At 33.1% G+C, this 18,317-nt stretch overlaps 1 long non-coding RNA gene across 1 annotated transcript in view; it reads left to right on the forward strand.

Annotated features, from left to right (window-relative positions):
* Positions 1-18,317, forward strand: part of LOC141572800 (uncharacterized) — a 631,723-nt gene that overhangs the window by 180,614 nt on the left and 432,792 nt on the right. Inside the window, exon 4 of the long non-coding RNA XR_012498295.2 lies at positions 10,738-10,796. This is a non-coding gene — a long non-coding RNA (uncharacterized LOC141572800). The remainder of the gene's footprint in view (positions 1-10,737; positions 10,797-18,317) is intronic.

Consider the following 18,317-nt stretch of genomic DNA (forward strand, 5'->3'; position numbering starts at 1 on the left):
TGGGGAAGTGCAGGATTTAAAAACAGTAATATTGCAAAAGAAAAAACAGTGGACAGTTTGTACAAATTTTTGATTTTGTTTCTTCCTGATGTAGAATAAAGAAAAATAATAGAAAATATTCCCAGCAGTTTTTTGTTTAATGGAGCATACACTATACATTCTTACTTTATTTACAACAGCTTTTTTTCACTGGAGTTTCTGCTAGAATAGCAGAGAAACAACAATTTAATAACAAGTCTGTGAAAGTAAGAGAAACAACAATTTAATAACAAGTCTGTGAAAGTAGCTATAAAGGGTAATCGTCAGTTCCCAACTATTATAATGCAAGTAGACCTATTTGGGATTGAAATAACAACATGAAGTTTGAATCCCCTGGGAAAAAATTACACCAGGCAGACTGATTGAGTGGAAACTATCCAATAAACTGTTCATGGACTTTACAATCAGTGAACTGTATAAAAGAGACTCAATTTCCTGAATTGCATGTCAAGAAATAAATTTACGTGACCTATCCACTTGAAGTAAACATAACTAAGCATGCTGGTACATGATCTCCTTGGGGACAAATAGTATCACTGAGCTACTGCCTGACCTCCCAGCCAGAGTATTTTATGTGACTGTGAAAGAATATTATTGCTTGGTGAAAAAAATGCATAATGTTAGTTACACAATTATTGTCTTTCATTAACAAAAATGTAATAGTTTCACTGTTGCTAGCTGTACCATCTGTACAATAAAACTTCTGGGAAACAGAAATAACAGTTCTCCAATAATGGAAGTCTAAGTAAATCAGATCAGCTGCACCTCAGAAGATAACTAGAAAAGCTAGATAAGACATCAACTTAAAAGCAATGGAGTACTTATAAATTAATAAAGAATGACCAGGTGTGGTAGATTAATTGTAATATCTGTACACTTTACAAGATGATTCTTTGGTTCCTTCCAACAGAAGGTAGAATCTTCTCTGCTCCTTAAATCTGTGCTGGCCTTGACACTTGGCTTTAGCCAAAGTAATTTGATAGAAGTGGCAGTTTGCCAGTTCTGAGCCTAGGTTTAGAAAGAGATTTCAAGCTTCCGTTCTCTCTCTCTTTCTCTCTCTCTTGCTCTCACTCTTTCTCTCTCTCTCTCTCAGCCCTGCTAGCATGATTAGAACAAGCCCAGGATATCCTCCTTGAGGATGAGATAACACATGGGGCAGAACTGAGCCATCTTAGGCAAAGATATCCTAGACCAGCCATTCCCCAGTCAACCCACCACCCATCCATAAACCATGGGCATGCCCAGCCAAGAACAGCCACACTTGGCCCAGATAAGAACCGCTCAGGTAATCCATTCATTTGTGAGAAATAATACATAAGAATTGTTTTAACCACAAAATGACTTAAAATGCCACTATAGTTACCTTATACACCAGGTCGGAAACCAGGTTCATGATGTTCAGAGAAGTGAGTCTAATGTTTGGGGCCAATTTTCCTTTAACTTTGTTTACTGATTCCTAATTTGAAAGCTTGAAACAAGAGCAATGACACAAAACTGTTGACTTGCAATTCCACAGAAAGAGTCTCCATACACGAAGAAAAAAAAAAAAAAAGCCATTTTCAGACAAAAACTAAAAAAAAAAAAAAAAAATTACAAAAGGAGGTACTAAAGGATATTCTCTTGGCAGAATGAAAATGCATGAATTGAATGTTGGAAATGGAGGAGAAATATGAGGAGGACATAAATGGACCTTGATCTTTCTAAAGTCCTTACATTTTTTTTTTCTTTTTTCGTAGAGGAGTAAAAACGTGGTTTGATATTTAGAGGTCAATACGTTGGGAATCATTGTGAAATCTCTATGGGAATCACTAATGATAGTAGTAGAGTATGTAAATTTCAACCTAACAGAGCATAAAATACAGAAGGATAAAATAATAATCAAAGGCAAGGTAAGAAATGAAGGAAATAAGAGTCATCAAAATAAAGCATTCCAAAAGAAGTTTAATTATCATCAAATATATTTGATTTAAAAATTAATGTAAATGGACCAGAATCCAATCATAAGTCAAAGATTATCCCATTAAAAAAGACACAAAACTTTACTTTTCATAAGAAGCGTTTCTAAAATATAAGAATACAGGAAGTTTATATATATATACGTATACATATGTGTGTATATATATACACACACATATATACATATATACATATATATGTGTGTATATATATATATATATATATATACACACATATATATATCTCCAAAAAATATATACACATTTTAAGAATTGAAAAAAGCTGTATTAAATTTGTAATACTCAATATGTACCAATAACAAAAGATGAATACAAGTCATGTGTATATATTTGTTTGGCATCCCCGAATGTGTGTATATATACACACACACACACACACACACACACACATATATATATAATGAAAATGCCAATCTATAGAAAGTTGATGTAGTTATATTTATACTGCTAAATCAGACTTTAAGGCAAAAAGCATTAATAAAGTTAAAAGGGTATATTTTATAATGATAAAATTTTAATTCACCTGGAAAATATATGTGTATGCACCTCATAATAGCGTCAAAGTATATACAGCAAACAGTGCAGATCTGTGAGGAAAATGGATATGTCTGAAATTCAGGTGGATGATATTTTTACAAACCCGTCCCAGTACCTGCTAAAATTAGCCTAAAAATAACGTGGTATGGGTAAGACTGGTTTTAATATGGTTAATTACCCTGACTTATGGAATGTAAATCACTATATCCCCAAACTGCATAATATATACTCTTAAACAAACAGGCAATATATCCAACAACTGACCATAAAACATAAAAACAAGCAGAGATAAAATAGATGAAACTCGTCTGTAATATCATATGAACATACTTCACCCTTCCCATAGAACTCCACACCCATGCATCAAAATCTAGGTACCTATTATGTGCCCAAGTAATTGAATGTTACTGAATGTACAGGATTTATATATTTTACAAATAAATTTCTTTTATACTTTCATTCATTAATGAAGTTATTGTAGATAATTTAGAGTGTGCAGCCTCATTCTTTCTCTAGTTCTTACGTCAGATAACAAATAACCATGAAAGGTACTCTGATTCACCCAAGTTTGGGCCCGTGCTCAGCCTAAGTCCAATTTACCATGAGGAAGGAAACAGGGTTATTTTTTACAAAATATCTACTCAATTGCAGTTTCTGTGGGGGTGGTGAGGTGAATGAAGGACAGCTATACACGCAGAGCATCCAGTGACTTTGTGGTGCTGCTATAAAAATTAAGTGTATTTAAATGTGGTAATCACTGGTAATTATTATGATGATTAGAAGCATTCAGATTCAACTACTGATTCTATTTTGGTATGTTTACTTAAATCATTTCACTTCTTCTATAAATGTGCATATATAACTAAATCATATACATATGTGTGTATATATATGTATATATACTTAAATATGTATACATGCCATTTAAATAAGATTATGCAATAAGTAAAAGCATACAAATTTAAACGATTCATTTTCACTATGTTCTAAACTTGTATGGGCTATATTAAGTTCTGTATAAAGTGTTTTTCATTGGCTGTGGTCTTATTCTTAATACACTAGTGCTATAATTGTTTGTTTTACCTAAATTAACCTTCATCTTCAAGATGAATTGGCAAGTTGGCCTGAACAGATTGAAAAGAGTGGCAGTAATATTCTAAAATGGGTTTGTGCAATTTATTCCATTTTCAGGCAATGATAATACGTTTTTGATGTCAGATAAAATGCACAGAAGAGAATTAACAGATATGCATATGAGCATATCCTTCATAAACACAATATACCAAATTTCAAATTCTGTTACCACTAATTGTTAGTAACATCATTTGACAACTGATCAAGCCTTGTGACATTTATGTTCTGTGATATTTCTTGCACTGTATAATTTTTGTGTTTCTTTTTTTTTTTTTTTTTTTTTTTGAGGAATCTCAATAAAGAGAAAATAAACAAATTTTCAAAAGGTTTTTCTTCTTCATTATAGGGCTTTGGAGTGAAATTGGCTCTGGTAAATATATCTTGCTTATAGGCCAGATATACTATTGGAAGCAAGAAATGATTGATTACTATTTGATATTAGTTGTATAATTATTTTTCTTAAAATTATTTCACTGAGCTATTCATTTTTCAATATTTTAATGGTTTTGTCCTTTAAACGTAGTACACAGTTGGTTTGAAAGGAGGTAATTGAGTTTGCTTTGCTAGTTTTGGGGTAACATATATTGGGTTCTTACTTTAGGTTCTTCTTTTTATAGTTCATTCTGAGAAATCCTGTTCTCTCCTTATCTATGAAATCAGTGCCTGCACTTGCTATATTGTCTCAGTATGGTCAAGCCAACTCAGTCTCCCCATAACTTATCATCACACTTTGTAATGTTGGTGGCTGGGAATTAGTTTATGATTCTGTACCCTAATAGCTCTGATATTTGGAAGGGGAAGGAGGAGAAGCGAAAAACGTGATGCCTCTCTATGGTGGTTTCTATAGCAACAGTGCAATTTTCCTTGTTAAATTATGACTTGGCTCAAGCTGATTGCTTGAGATTATCTTTTCCTTGAGAAATGTGGAGTAAGCTATATTAGATGGAGCTACATGAACGCGATTATCTCATTCTTGATAGATAACTTTTGTATTGGTTGACAAGATCTGTATTTAACTGGAAACTCATTTGTGGATGACAAGGTAAAATCCATGTGGTGTCTTGTCTTGGAATAAATTCCATGCTCCATTGTCTAGTCTTGGAATAAATGATTGGGGATATATTATTAGCAATCACACAGAGACCTGGCAGTAATTAAAAGGAGATCTCAGAAGGTAGCCAAGTCTGATTTGTTTCCTACTAAATAGCATTTTTTTAACACATCATTTGAAATTCCGGACATATATCGGTTTTTTGTTTTGTTTTTTTCAAAATTATTTTAATACCACATTAACTAAATTATAATCATTTTAAGGTCAAGGATCTATTTACTTAGGGGTAATTTTTGCCCCTGTTTAATAAACATAGTTTAGATTTTTTTAATATACAACTTGGATTGCCTAACGATTCTTTATTTAATGTATCCTACGTTTATTATATGATTATAAAGTGTGCTTATTCATTTTTTAAGAGCTGATTAGACTCACAGCAAACTGAGAGGAAAGTACAGAAATTCCCTATATGGCCCTATCCCCACAGATGCAAAACTCCTCCATTGTTAACATCCCCACCATAGTGGTACATTTGTAACAATGGATAACTACCTTAACACATCATAATCAGTAAAGTCCATAACTTACCTTCTTTTCAAGAACTATTTTGTGTAGAAAAGAAGACAGAAAATAAATGGGGAAGATGGAAATAAAAATATCTAATATTGTTCCTAGAAGATGATGAACAAGGATATGACAGGGAAAATACGGAGATTCATAGAGCTCTGGACAAGATGGAAAAACGTAGGAGTGGTGAGTCAAGACCAAGAAAATTGATGTTATAAAATCTTTGTGAAAAAATGATTCTGTGTTGAGAAAAGTGGGGCATCTGCTTGATGCCTATATTATAGGCGAGGGACATCTATTAACATATATCATCTCCAAAGATTTTGTCTGATTTATGTTATGTCAAGATACTAAAAGAGTCATGAGATGGAAGTGGGTTTTGTAATGCTAAAAGTTGGGTTCCAAAAAAAGTGAATGACTCTATGTCTATGTCTAATAAATGTCGCTGCATCTTTTTGTTTTTAATTTATGGGGGTGACAATTGTTAGTAAAATTACATAGATTTCAGGTGTACAATTCTGTATTACATCATCTATAAATCCCATTGTGTGTTCACCACCCAGAGTCAGTTCTCCTTCCATCACCATATATTTGATCCCCCTTACCCTCATCTCCCACCCCCCACCCCACTTACCCTCTGGTAACCACTGAACTATTGTCTGTGTCTATGGGTTTTTGTTTCTCATTTGTTTGTCTTGTTTTGTTTATTTTGGTTTATATACCACATATCAGTGAAATAATGTGGTTCTCTGCTTTTTCTGTCTGACTTATTTCACTTAGCATTATACTTTCAAGATCCATCCATGTTGTCACAAATGTTCCTATATTATCTTTTCTTACCGCCGAATAGTATTCCATTGTGTATAAATACCACAACTTCTTGATCCATTCCTCTATCGAAGAACATTTTGGTTGTTTCCATGTGTTGGCCACCATAAACAAAGCGGCAATGAACATTGGAGCACACGTGTCTTTATGGACAAATGCTTTCAGATTTTTGGGGTGGATACCCAGGAGAGGGATTGTTGGGTCATACGGTAATTCTATTCGTAATTTTTTGAGGAACCTCCACACTGCCTTCCATAACGGCTGCACCAGTCTGCATTCCCACCAACAGTGCATGAGGGTTCCTTTTTCTCCACAGCCTCTCCAACACTTGTTACTCTTTGTCTTGATGATAGCCATTCTGACTGGGGTGAGGTTATATCTCATTGTGGTTTTTATTTGCATTTCTCTGATGATTGGTGATGTTGAGCATTTTTTCATATGTCTATTTGCCATTTGTATGTCCTCTTTGGAGAAATGTCTCTTCAGGTCCTCTGCCCATTTTTCAATTGGGTTGTTTGTTTTTCTGTTGTTGAGTTGCATGAGTTCCTTGTATATTCTGGATATTAGCCCCTTATCGGAGGCAATGTTTACAGAAATCTTCTCCCATTGATTTGGTTGCCTCTTTATTTTATCGATGGTTTCTTTTGCTGTGCAGAAGCTTTTAAGTTTCATATAGTCCCATTCGTTTATTTTAGCTTTTACTTCCATTGTCTTTGGAGTCAAATTCATAAAATGCTCTTTGAACCCAAAGTCCATAAGTTTAGTACCTATGTTTTCTTCTATGCAGTTTATTGTGTCAGGTCTTATGCTTAAGTCTTTGATCCATTTTGAATGAATTTTGGTACATGGTGACAGATAGCATTCCAGTTTCATTCTTTTGCACGTGGCTATCCAATTCTCCCAGCACCATTTATTGAAGAGGCTGTGTTTTCTTCATTGCATGTTTTTAGCTTCTTTGTCAAAAATTATCTGTCCATATTTATGTGGTTTTATTTCTGCGTTCTCAATTCTATTCCATTGGTCTATGTGTCTGTTTTTCTGTCAATATCATGCTGTTTTGATTATTGTTGCTCTGTAGTACAAGCTAAAGCCAGGGAGTGTGATACCTCCAGTATTTTTTTTTTTAGTTAAGATTGTTTGGCTATTCGGGGTCTTTTGTGGTTCCAAACAAATCTGATGATTTTTTGTTCTATTTGTTTAAAAAATGGCATTAGGATTTTGATGGGGATTGCATTAAATCTGTATATTGCTTTGGGTAATACGGCCATTTTAACTATGTTGATTCTTCCAATCCATGGGCACAGAATGTCTTTCCATTTCTTTGTGTCTTCTTCAATTTCTTTTAAAAATATCTTATAGTTTTCAGCATATAGGTCTTTCACATCCTTGGTTAAGTTTATTCCTAGATATTTTATTCTTTTTGCAACAATTGCAAAAGGAATTGTTTTTTGTATTTCTTTTTCTGAGATTTCATTGTTAGTATATAGGAATGCAATGGACTTTTGTACGTTGCTTTTGTAGCCGGCAGCTTTACTGTATTCGTTGATTGTTTCTAATAGCTTTTTGCTGGAGTCTTTAGGGTTTTCTACATATAGCATCATGTCATCTGCAAAGAGTGACAGTTTAACTTCTTCATTCCCAATTTGGATGCCTTTTATTTCTTTCTCTTGCATGAATGCTCTGGCGAGGACTTCCAACACGATGTTGAAAAGCAGAGGTGATAGGGGACAGCCCTGTCATGTTCCTGAATGTAGAACAAAGGGCTTCAGTTTTTCACCATTAATTATGAGATTAGCTGAGGGTTTATCATCTATGGCCTTTATTATGTTAAGGTATTTTCCTTCTATACCTATTTTATTAAGTGTTTTAATCATAAATGGATGTTGTATCTTGTCAAATGCTTTTTCTGCATCAATTGATATAATCATATGATTTTTGTCCTTTATTTTCTACATTTTATTCTTTAATCTATCTTTCACCTATCTTTAGAACTAAATATTTTTTATCACAGCTACATGATGATGTAAGAGAATTCCAGCCACTAAATGTTTATTAAACACCTTTGTGTTAGTGCGACAAGGAATGCAAAGGTGACGAACAGAAATATTCTCCCTCAGAAAGCACTTAACTTAGCAGTCCAAATAAGTAAAATGTCAAACTGTGGGCTAGAGGAGACTATCAGAAAAGCTATTTTAACTTCTACTAAGTATAATTTTAAATATTGGTTTAATTTTTCTTTCACATAAATCTCACATTATAATTTAATTAAACATAAAATTATTTTTAAAAACCTTTTGAAAGATCTATTTTTTTCTGTAATTAAGTAAGGTCCACGTATATTATTAGTGATAGTTAACATTAGGTGGCACTGTTTTCCTTTTGCAAAGAAAAACAAACTGCACTTGTGTTGTAAGTCAGCCCATAATAAAATCTTAAAGTATTTACACAGAGGTAATTTAATTAAAACATGACAGATGTTTCAGAAATGTATTGCCCACCAAAAATTTTACACACTAGGTGTTCTATTCACAGTAATGTAATATGTTACAAAGGGAAGAGTAAGAATACATGTAATCGGTTATGAGTCAATATCCAATGGGTATACTTTAAATTATGTTTCCATCTGCTTATTCTGACTTGTGTTTACAAGGTTTTACATAGTTCACAGTACCTTGCAATCTAAAGTTCTAGTGGTCGGGGGCGGGGGGAAATTTACATATCAACAGATATAAAATTTAAGTTAGGATGACATTGTTTATATTCTTATCTTTGTTAGTAATTATTGTGTTTGCTTCAGCATCTAAAATAAGAATTTTTGTCCACTTTATATTGCTCTATGAAAGTTTTTAAGTTTCTTCAAATTTAATTTAAGATAATAACCTATACATGACATCTAAATATTTGCATTTTGATATGCACAAATCCTTTTCTAAGATCTTAAATGCATACCAGCAACAAATGATTGGGGAAACACACACACACACACACACACACACACACACACACACACACAAATCACACAATCTCATTAACCACATATTTAAAGACAAATCTAAGTTTTTGCTACACTTTCAATGTTTACTACCTCTTACCAGTACTATTGTAATTACTTTTTAAACGATCTTACTTCCGTGTTTTCAAATCAGCCTCTACCCTAATGCCATGGTATTTCTTCTAAAACACAAATCTTCAAAGACTTCTTTTCACTATGAATATAATATATAATTACTTCTTTTGTCACTTGACCTATCTGTCGCTAAGTGTTTTTCCAAATGTATTTCCATCATTTTCTGTGTAACATGGTATTTACAGTTCCTGAGCAAGTGTCTAACTAACTCTTCCTCATTCCTACCTTTGCACATACCAAGCATCCTCTACTCCAAATAGTTTATCCCTCTTTTTCATTCTGTCAAATTCATGTTTGTGCATCAAAAACATCAACTAAGCTGTCAATCATGCACTGAAAGTACTTTCCTTTCTTTCCTATTTTTGTATTTAATGGTGCTCATACCACATTGTTCTGGAATTGTGCATGTATCTTCTCCCCACTGGATTTCAAGGACCTTGAAGCCAGGGGCCATGTGCCCGTGAGGCTCAGCACATAAAGAGGCAGCACAGTGTAATTATGAAGAGTCCAGTCTGGCATCAGATGCCTGCTTTTAGCTCAGAACTTATTAACTGTGGGATCTCAAACGAATCATTTAACTTTTCGAGCACACGTTTCTCATCTGTAAAATGGGAATAATAATAAGACTTCACTAATAGAATTGGTATAAAATGAGCTAATAGTCAGGCCTGGAACATTATAATTATTCAATAAGTATTTATGGTTATTATTATAATAGATAGCCTCAAGAATAGTGATTGCACGAATAAGTTAATTTTGATGTTGTACTCCCCTGAAATCACAAGCATTCTGAGGAATGTTAATACAGCAGAAATGTGTGTAACAGTTTGCAAAATGGCTACCTATAATACGTTATATTCAAAGAGTTTGCATGAGCATCAGGATTTTCCATTTTTGTTTAAACTCAGAAAATCTGGCCACTTTTGACCTTCTTCCTAGTTGACAAAAATAAGCTTGAACAGAAAGAATTACAGCATCTCCCTTAACATAGGAAACATACCCCCAACTTTCCTGTGGTGTCCACCCTTCCCAGCACTGTGTCTATCATGTGTCATTAGCACTTGGATGTTATTTTTAAAGAGGTTTACCAATATATACTTCGCCCATTTAAAGTCTACAATTAAATGGCTCTTAGTGTCTTCATAGAGCAGTGCACTCATCATCACAATCGATTTTAGAACATGTCCTTTACCCTCAAAAAACACACACACATATATCTTGCTTCTCAACCCCAGTTTTGCTGTCCCTAGTCCTAGACAACTACTAATTTACTTTCTTTCCTTATAGATTTTCTTATTCTGGATATCTCATATAATGGACTTCTACAAAAGTGGTCTTTCATAAGAGGCTTCTTTCACTTACCATCATATTTTCAAGGTTAACCCAAGTTATAGCGTGTGTCAGTACTTAATTTACCTGTATTGAAGAATAACATTCCACTGCTTGTATGTAACAACTTTTGTTTATCCCTTTTTCAGTTGATGGCCATTTGGAATGTTTTCATTTTTTGGCTGTTATGGATGAGGCTGCTATGAACGTGAGTGTAAAAGTTTTTGCGTGTACATATGTTTTCATGCCTGTTAGATATATTAGTATGCTTAGGAGTAGAATTTCTGGATCATATGGTAACACTATGTTTAACCCTTAAGGAACCACTAGTCTATATTTCCAAGCATCTACATCATTTTACATTCCAACCATTTGTATAAGGGTTCCAATTTGTCCATATCTTTGCCAACACTGTTATTACCTGTCTTTTTTGTTCCATCCAAATAGTGGGTATGAAGTGGTATCTCATTGTGGTTTTGATTTGCATGTCCCTAATGACTAATGTAATGAGCATTGCTTCGTATGCTTATTAGCCATTTGCTTGTCTTCTTTGGAGAAATGTCTATTCAGATCCTTTATACATTTTTAATTGGTTTATTTGTCTCTTTATTATTGAGTTGCAATGGTTCTTTATAGATGCTAGATAGGCTATATGATTTACAAAAATATTCACCCATTCTGTGGATTATCTTTTGACTTTTTTGATGGTTTTATTAGAAGCTCAAAAGTTTTTAATGTTGATAATGTGTATTTTATCTCATTTTTCTTTTTCTTATTTATGCTTTTGGTATCATATTTAGGAAACCATTACCTAGTCTGAGATCATAGAGATTTACACCCTCTGTGTTTTCTTCTAACGGTGTTATTGTTAGCCTCCTACATTAAAGTCTTTGATACATTTTTTAGTTAAGTTTTTTATGTGGTATGAGATAGGGGTTCAACGTCCTTCTGGTCATGTGGTTTTCTTATTGTCCCAGAAACATGGTTGAAGAGAACATTCTTTCCCTATTGAACTGTCATGGAACCTTTGTTGAAAATCAGTTGACAAAAAAATGAGGGTTTAATTCTAGATACTCAATCTTATCCATTGACCTATATGTTTATCCTATGCCAGCTTTACACTGTCTTGATTAGTACATCTTTGTAGTAAGTTTTGAAATTGGGAAGTGTTCGTTGTTCTTCTTTTTCCTTCTTTTGGCTATTTTGAATCCCTTGAATTTCCATATGGATTTTAGTATTAGCTTGTTAATTTCTGCAAAGAAATCAGCTGGGGTTTTGATGAGGTTTTCACTGAATCTGTATTATCAGTGTGTAGAGTATTGCTGTCTTCATAAAATTGCCTTCTAATCCATGAATATGAAGTAACCTTCATTTATTTAGATATCCTTTAATTCCTTTCCACAGTATTATGCAGTTTTCAAAGTGTACATTTTACATGTTTTTTGTTAAACTTATTCCTAAGCATTTTATTTTTAGGATTCTATTGTGAATGGAATTGCTTTCTTAATTTTGTTTTCAGTTTGCTCGTTGCTAATATATAGAAACACAATTGATTGCTGTATATTGAAAATGTGTTCTGCAGCCTTGCTTAACTCTTGATTAGTTCTAATAATTTTTGTGGATTATCTATATACAAGATTATGTCATCTGCAAATGCAGTTTTATTTCTTCTTTTCCAAATACACCTTTTATTTCATTTTCTTACCTAATCACTTGACTAGAACCTTAAGAACAATATTGAATAGAAAAATAGGGAGGTGATAACTTTATCTTATGCCTGATTTTAGAGGAAAAGGATTCAGTCTTTCATTATTAAAAATTATATTAGCTGTAGGGTTTTTTAATTAATTATTTATTTATTTTTTAGTTACAGTTGACATTCAATATTATTTTGTATTAGTTTCAGATGTATAGCATAGTGGGTAGAGATTTATATAATTTATGCAGTGATCACCTCGATTAGCATAATACTCAGCTGGCACTATACATAGTTATTGCAACATTGTTGACTATATTCTCTATGCTGTGCTTTACATGCCCATAACTAGGTTTTATTTATAGATGTTCTTTATGAAATTGAGGAAGTTCCCATATATTCCTAGCTTATGGAGTGTTTTTACCATTAAGAAGTGTTAAATTCTGTCAAATTCTTTCCTTATGTCTGTTGAGATATTCATGTAACTCTTGTCGTTTATTCTATTGATGTGGTATATTACATCAATTGATTTTGAATATCATTTTTATAGAAAGTTCAGAGGGAAGTGAAATATTTATTAGATCCATATTTCAATCAAAGTAGAAAAAATTGTTTCCCACGTTAGTACATATTTATTAGGAAATGAGAATAAATTGTAAAATGAGACATCTGTCTAATTCGAAAGTCAATTATCTTAATCCTTTGAAGAAAAGCTAGTGAGAGTTCACAATGGACCCTTCATTTCACACTACATTGATTTCTTTTAGTATCATGATTGGAATTCATAGACAGTATTAAAAGTATGAATGGTATGTCTGGATTTTAGCAATAAATATGTCATAGTATTATACTATACTTTTAAACAAAGGAGAGATATAGACCAGAGGCTTCATGAGGATTATCAGCAATACAACTGGCCATGTCAAAAGATTTCCAATAAAATGAACACATCTTAAAAGATTCACTAAGATTATGTCTTCAGCTCATCTTTCCCAAGTTTTGAACAATGACTTAGATTACTATGTATCTTTCTGCATTTTTGATAGTTGTGGCAGCATATTAGTGCCCAGTGGGATATAATTTTGCTATGATAAAGATGTAAATCCTGCCATTTGCAACAACATGAGTGAAATTGGAGGACACTACGCTAAGTGAAATTAGCCAGAAAGAGAAAGACCAATACTGTATTAATCACTTATATGTGTAATCTAAACAAAAAAACGTCAAATCGAGAGTAAAATATTGGGTACCAGGAGCTAGGAGGTGGGGAAGATGGGGAGATGCTGGACAAAAGTACAAATTGTCCTGTATAAGATGCATGAGTTCTGATGATTTAAGGTACAGCATGGTGACTTTTGTTAATAACACTGTATTGAATACTTGAAATTTGCTAAATCTTAAATGTTCTCACCACCAAAATAAGAGAGGTAACTATAATAAGCGAGGTAATGGTTGTGTTAATTAACCTCATGGGGGAATCACTGCACAAAGTATGCGTATATCAAATCATCATGTTGTACACTTTAAATATATACAGTTTTGTCAGTTATGCTTAAATAAATCTCAGAAAAAAAGAAATCTACCCTTGAGAGTTAATTAGTTAGCACAAATAGATTTTACAAGTAAATGTGTCACTGGTGAAATGAGTTTTCAGAAACTGAGCCTTTTGAACCACTACTGCCCTAGATGGGTACAGTATCAGATGAGATTAGGTTCCAGAGCCTCACATTTTACAAGCAATGCTGCATGTCTGCTGATCTGTAGGCTTCAGGCCCATCTTTCATGGGGGTCTCTGTTTCCTGATACTATGTAGGGCTGGCTGGTTCTGCAGTCATAGTAGTGTTTTATATGCCTCAAGTACACCATTCATATAAGAAACCATTGGTGTCACCTGAGGACAGAGAGAACTACCCCAGGTTTATTAGAATAGGCTGTGTGATATTTTTATTCCTATTTGCTAATAAATGTAGTTTGTCAGAAAAAAGAAATGACAAAAGTTTTATGTTTTTATTTTTTACCATTTTATTGGACTTTAATTTTTAATCATGTAATATTGGTTTTGTTATCATATTGACTTTAGTTATCATGTACTTTGCTCTGTGATTTTATTGCCTGTGTTTTGGAGAGATTCCTGTTGGGGGATCCATTCATTCAAGGTAAATAGTTCATCACTGAAAATTTTCTCATTCATTTATATTTTATAATACTAGATTTACACAAAGTTACAAAACTAATATGTAGATTTCAAATATGCCCTTTATTAGCTTCCCTAATGTTAGCATCTTGCATAACCTTACTGCAGATCTTAAAACTAAGAAATTAATGTTATTATAGTAGACCTCTCAGAAGATAAGCTTTTCTATAGTATCCTTTGTCTTTCATATTATGTTATCTATTTAAAATATTGTTTTTCAATGAAACGGGTTAAATTTTTACATCCTCACTGCCTTCAGTGTGGTTAGAATTGAAATATTATAAAATAGTTATTTTTATAGTTTGTGTTCCATTTAAATACCCTCCAATATCCTGGATGTTTATTTTTTTAAAATTGCATATAGTAAAACTCTATCTTTAGGGTTTACAAACTTATAACTTTTGACATGTACAGAGAGTCATAAATCTACATGCCATCAGGATACAGAACAGTTTCATCACCACCAGAATTCTCTTGTGCATCTTTTTTGTAGTCAACAATTCCTTCCATGCTCAGTCTATGAAAACCACTAATTTCTTTGCCATCTCTATAATACTGTCTTTTTCAGAATGTCTCATAGATGTAAACATACAATATGCTACCTCTTGTGTTTGGCCTCTTTCATTTAGCAAAATTAATTTATGTTTTTTTTATTTTAAGCATTTTAATAAGTATGTAGAAACATCTCATTTGATTTTAATTTGTATTTGTCGAATAATTAATCATGTCAGCATCTTTTCTTATGTTTCCTTGCCATCCATATGTCTTATTTGGTAATATGTTTACTTAGCTCTTTTGACCAACTTATTATTTTTTCTACTGTTTAGTTTTGAAGGTTCTTTATATCTTGGATATAATTTTTCAGAAATGTGATTTTATAATATTTTTATCCCTGTGTCTTTTTTTTTTCATTATCTTAACAATATTTTTCACAGAGCAAAATATTTAAATATTTATAAAGTACAATGTGTCATTTATTTTCTTTTATGGGTTAGGCTTTAGTGTCATATTTCAAAAATCCTTGCCTAACTCAAGGTCACACATATTTTCCCTGTGTTTTCTTTTAGAAGATTTATAGTTTTATATTTTGTACTTACGATTTTTTTTGAGAGATACTTCTCTCTCTCTCATATTTCTACCCATCTTATCCATTGAGCAAAGGTACTAACTGCCACTAAGGATGTAACAACTTAAAAATGTGGATGACATAGTGAGTAAAATTGAAGGACCATGTGAATAGCCATGTCTTTTTTTGTCCCACATCCCATGCTTCAGAGGAAAAAAGATATAGGGCACTGAAAAAAACACCTTAGTCAGAAGCAAGAAAGGGAGAATTATGGAAGAGAAAATATAGTGGAAACAATGAAGAAAAGTTTCCCTCAGATTGCAAAATGAGAATGAAATATCTTATGCTCAGCATTGCAGTGAAACTTCCTGTTGGGACAATCAGGAAATTGGCAAAAACTGAAGAGAAAAGGGTTGTGTGGTATGGTAATAACCTCTCAGGACAATCTGTGGTCCCTCAAAAATGCTAATGACCCTAGTATGGGTGATACAGAAAAACTAGAGTGCTAGGCATGCTAAAGTGCCCAACTGAATGGAAAGACGAACACCACACCATGCCTCCCATTGGTGCCCAGGAAAATATAAGATTCTGGAATGATGGCATAATTTTATACTGTGGATTTGTGGTGTCTAGAACAATGACTTAAACATTCCCAAACATAGTAGAAGTGAACTGAAGTATAAAAAGTACAGGAAAATTAATATCTTGACATGGAGTTTATGATTGAGCTTCATACCTGCTCTAATTGCTCAATGAACTTAGTACATTGCATTATAAAGTGGTGCATTCTCTGTGTCTCCCTTTCTCTACAGTCTCCCCCAAAGTTGTCTTTTCTTGAAGAATGAGCTATGTCTTACTGCTTCTTATTTAACACCCGAGGCTTTACCTTACTCATATTAGACCCTGAAATAATGTTAGTGAATGAATGAATAAACAATGTTTATGAAAGTGTTTCTAAACTAAAATAGCTAAAAGTCATTATTTTAACATTTGAGGAAAAAGCTGTTGTCTCATAATTATATTCTGGTCAATAGCTTAGGCTAATCTACTATTAATTTCAAATGGATGATTAGAGATCGGTTTTTGAAAATACACAACTTTTACAGAAATATTTTCTTAAAACAAGTTTTAATGTTCAAGAGAATTTGGGAGCCATTCAAATGTGAAAAAAAAATATTTATCCTTCCCATAGTTATCCAAAGGAAAGTTGCTAATATATTCAATTGTTATGCAAAAATATTTTGCCATTACTCTATTTTCCACAATAGGAAATGAAATTTGTTCTACCTATTGTATGGACTATTCATTTAATGAATTTTCTTTTCCTTTACCACTTAGCACATGAATTGGGGTTTATGCGGCTTCTTCTTTTCCTGAGAAGGACAGCAACTGAAATAGTATAATACCTCATATTATGCAACAGAGAATGTCTGATAAACTGCATGTAAATTAATCTTGATGAACAAATTATATTTCCCCTTTGAAAAGTATTCATCATAAATTGATAAAAGACTACTGTACTGGATTTATCCCGTTGGTTTTACCTTTTCCACATAGCCACTAACTTTAAATCATCTCTCCCTATTTTGTGAGTCTGGGCTGATACTCAGATTATATCTGTAGGCACCCTTGCAGGCCCCAAACTAGAGTTTGGCAAAGACCCAGTGGATGCTTTGTTTCACTTGAAAATGTTGCTGTTTACATATGAATATTTTCCTTCCTAGGGGATTTCATGATGTTGTATACAATATGTTGCTTCTTCTCTCTTTAATGCATCCTTTTAATTCCTTTATGATTTCCTTAAGATTTCCTTAAAAGCTATTAGTACCAGCTTCAGGTTTAAATTTAATTATAGGAGAACTGACTCTGGGTGGTGAATACACAATGGGATTTATAGATGATGTAATACAGAATTGTACACGTGAAATCTATGTAATTTTACTAACAATTGTCACCCCAATAAATTAAAAAACAAATAACAGCAACATTATTCATTATAATGATTTTAATTTACATAAACATATATGACCATCCATGGACTAGGGACGCCTTCAGCGTATAGTCAGAAGACCTGAACTCACGAAGCTTCCTTCAACCCAGAGCTGCAGCTTCTTCATTTTGTAAAATGTGGTGATATTCCCCACCCCAGCGAACTCGGTCTGAGGTTGGTTGAAGAAATAAAGTATGTGCCAGTTCTAAACTATAAAGGGCCACCTGAATATAAAGCTATTCCTATAATCTGTACATCAGGGATAACTACTTTTCTAATTAAATTCAGTCATCTAGGATTTATCTATTAGTTAAACAAATGTCAACTGAAGTTCTACTATGAGCCAGTTACTGTGCCACATCCTGGTGATGCAAGAAGTGACACAGACGTTATCTCTACCTCCAAGGTCCATTATGGAGCCATTTCTGAAACACCAAGACGTGATGTTGGAAACTAACAGAACTAATTCTAATTAGAGCCCGTAAAGGTGTTAGAACTCAATCCAGGTACTTAACCTATCTAAACTACCATTTCTTTATGTGTCAAATGGGGTGATAACTCCCATTTCAAAAACCTGTTCTAAAGATTAAGCCATGATGCAAAAGTGTTTGGCATGGGACCTGGCACATAGTAGGACCTCAATAAACCTCGCTATCACCATTTCCATTATGAATCCCATTGTTTGCTGATTTAATCACCAATATATCCTCAGTAAATTTTTCTTCAAGTCATTTGATAGCATTTTTTTTTTCACCAGGCACATTTCAATTTCAATCAACACCA

The sequence above is a fragment of the Rhinolophus sinicus genome, chromosome 15 (genome assembly GCF_057876585.1).
Source record: "Rhinolophus sinicus isolate RSI-liver-muscle chromosome 15, RSI-T2T, whole genome shotgun sequence".
Lineage (NCBI taxonomy): Eukaryota > Metazoa > Chordata > Mammalia > Chiroptera > Rhinolophidae > Rhinolophus > Rhinolophus sinicus.